Here is a 2,981-nt window from a genome sequence, read left to right on the forward strand (position 1 = left end):
CAAGGGATGGGTCTTCTGAAGTTCTTTTACATCTTTTTTTCCCGATTCTTTTTCTTGTCAGAACTGAGATTTGTGATTTTATTCTAAGTTAAATGGTTGACTGCAACACGTTTTATTTTTAGATTAGTTGAAGAAACATGCAATAAGATTGGCGTAGTTCAATATCTGTGTGTCTTTTCATGAGAGTGACTGTTACTTGTGGACATTTGATTTTATGTAACCTTTATGTGAGATAATTATTTGTAAATATCTACCATAATTTTATTGGTTCCTAAAATAAAAGTAATTTTTTTAAGTTCCAAAAGCCTGTTTTCACCTTATCTATGGGGTCGTTTGGGAGAAGTACCAAGTTGTTGGATTTGAAATGGGATTTTTTTCTGTGGTGCTGCTCTCTCCAGCTCCTCATCCCCAGGTCTTCGTATAGAGCCAGGGTTGCTCCATCTGAGGTGCAAAATCTGGTGTTTGCTATACAATTCAGTATTAAATAGTTAGACTTAAGGAACAAAACTCATAAAACCTTTCCACGGTCCAGCAGATAATTGTAGACAAAGAGAAAATGACAATCTAATCATAGATGTGAAACAGAGAAAGACAGAACTTGATCAGCCTGCAGCTTGCAACCTGTGTTTACTCAGTCCTCAGCAAGCTTTGGTTTTGGGAGACATTCTCCATCCCAGCAGCACAAAGCAACAAGTCCATCCAGACACACTCAGTTCAATTTGTATTTAGATTTAGGCTGGATATTAGGAATAAGATTTTTATGATAAGGGTGGTGAGGCACTGGAACAGATTGCCCAAAATTGGAGGGGATATCATCCCTGGAGGCATTCAAGGTGAGGCTGCTCTGGGCTCTGGGCGCCTGACGAAGGTGCACGTATCCCTTTTCATTGCAGGGGAGTTGAACAAGGTGACATTCCAACTCAAACCATTCTAAGATTCTATTAAATTGTGCTTCAGCTCCAGTGCAAATCCCGTCTGCCAGCTTACACTCTTGTTTTCACAGCTCAGAAGGACTGTGACTGCCCTCTCTATCCCCCCTGCCCTGGGACAGACTTTCTAGTAGTTACTGGCAATGCACCGGAGTGTGTAGGACTGCTCTCGTGAACTAACATTTCTAATCAGAGCAGTGTTTCACGCACTTGAGAATACAATGTCATGGAACTGACTTAACAAGCGTTCAAAAATCACTTTTCTGGAATTTTCTGGTTCATCCACCAGTGCTTATTCAGCCATCTCACATCCCATTTGACTCTTGAGTCCACCTTCACACCTCACACCTCTCTCTTACTGTCACTCACCAGCTGTTCTCCACGCATGACTTCCCTTGCAGCTCAATGGAAAGCATGGCATTTGCAAAAGGCCCTTTACAGCAAAAGTTCTAATGCAAACAATTGTCTCACCTCCCAGTGTCAATGCCTGTGTCACTGCTACAGGACAGCATTTACCATACTCCATCACCCCTCAACTCACCCCCAGCAAAGGCAACTCAGGGCTACAAAAGAGGGCAGAAATCTCCTGTTTTCTCCTGTGAGCCCTGGGAGACTCTTCTCATGAGAGACATCTGCTGTTGGTTACATCTCCCAAGAAAAAAGTCACCAGCCCTTCTAGCCTTGCTACATCAAAACTCACCTTCCAGCCAGCAAGACTGCAGAATTGGTCACACTCACTGTGTGTCTCAGCAGTTTATGTTCAAGAGGGACAGCACAGCTCCCAGAAATACAGGAGGAGCAGAGGGGTGGATGAATGCAGACTCCTTCCTTATCAGTGCCAGTGCTTGGGTAGCTTTCAGGGGAGAATCATGGTGGAACAGCTAAGGGATTTTTCAGAAGACTCATGCAGTGACAGCAGGAAACGTGATTATCCATTCCCTACGAAGAGAAGCTGTTTGCTGGGATTGCTGGTCCTCGGTCTGTGTTTTAGACTTTTACTCTTCTGCTCTCTCAGTCTTGCTGGGTTGAGAGGGGATCAAAAAGTCCTGCAGTTTGCAGGCAATGCCCATTCCTCAGTGAAGCTCTGATAGAATTACAGGACTGTAGGGGTTGGAAGGAGCCTCTGGAGATCATCTAGTTCAACCTCCAGCTAAAGCAGGTTCCCTGCTGAAGGCAGCACTGGAAAGAATCCAGGTGGGTTTTGAATATCTCCAGAGAAGGATACTCTGTCACCTCTCTGAGCAGCCTAGCCTGTTCCAGGGCTCTGGCATCCTCAAAGTAAAGAATTTCTTTCTCATGCTTGTACAGAACTTCCTGTGTTCCAGTTTGTGCCCACTGCCCTTTGTCCTGATGCTGGTCACCGTTGAAAAGAGTCTGGCCCCCTCCACTTGACACATGTCCTGGAGATACTTGTAAGCATTGAAGCCCCTCTCAGCCTTCCTTCTCCAAGCTGAACAGCCCTGGGGCTCTCAGCCTTTCCTCATATGGGAGATGTTCCAGGCCTTTAATCATCTTTGTAGCTCTCAGCTGGACTCTGTCGCATTTGGATGTGAAATATCACTTCTACTTCTGGCAGGAGAACAGTGGAATTAGACCTGACAAAATGATGGTGAGAGGCACAGAAGCATCCTGTCTCTCCAGGTGTGAGGCCCCATACTGCTTTGTTCGATGAGAATGCCCTTCAAGGATGCAAATGCAGTTTTATCTCAAGCCTGTGTACAAATGGCTATTGTTAAGATGCCCTGGAATTGTCACTTAAACTTTTCATGAATAGGAAATGAAGACCCTTGTTTAAGCAACAGAATGTCTCTGTATTGTAATAGATTTTGCAGACAAGGGCAATGGGCAGTCCTGCCAGGAAAGTCAGGAACAGAGTTGGCGGGTACACAAAGGCTTGTACAGAGAGATCAAAGTGACAGCCCCTCTGCCAGAATCCCTGCAGCGGACCATGATGGCTAGAGCTGGAACATCTGGAAATAATGTCAGAAATAGCTGGCGAGAACCTGTAGCTTCTGCTTCTGCATGTTGTGACCTAACGTCATTCTCAGTCAC

The sequence above is a fragment of the Meleagris gallopavo genome, chromosome Z (assembly GCF_000146605.3).
Source record: "Meleagris gallopavo isolate NT-WF06-2002-E0010 breed Aviagen turkey brand Nicholas breeding stock chromosome Z, Turkey_5.1, whole genome shotgun sequence".
NCBI classification, from domain to species: Eukaryota; Metazoa; Chordata; class Aves; order Galliformes; family Phasianidae; genus Meleagris; species Meleagris gallopavo.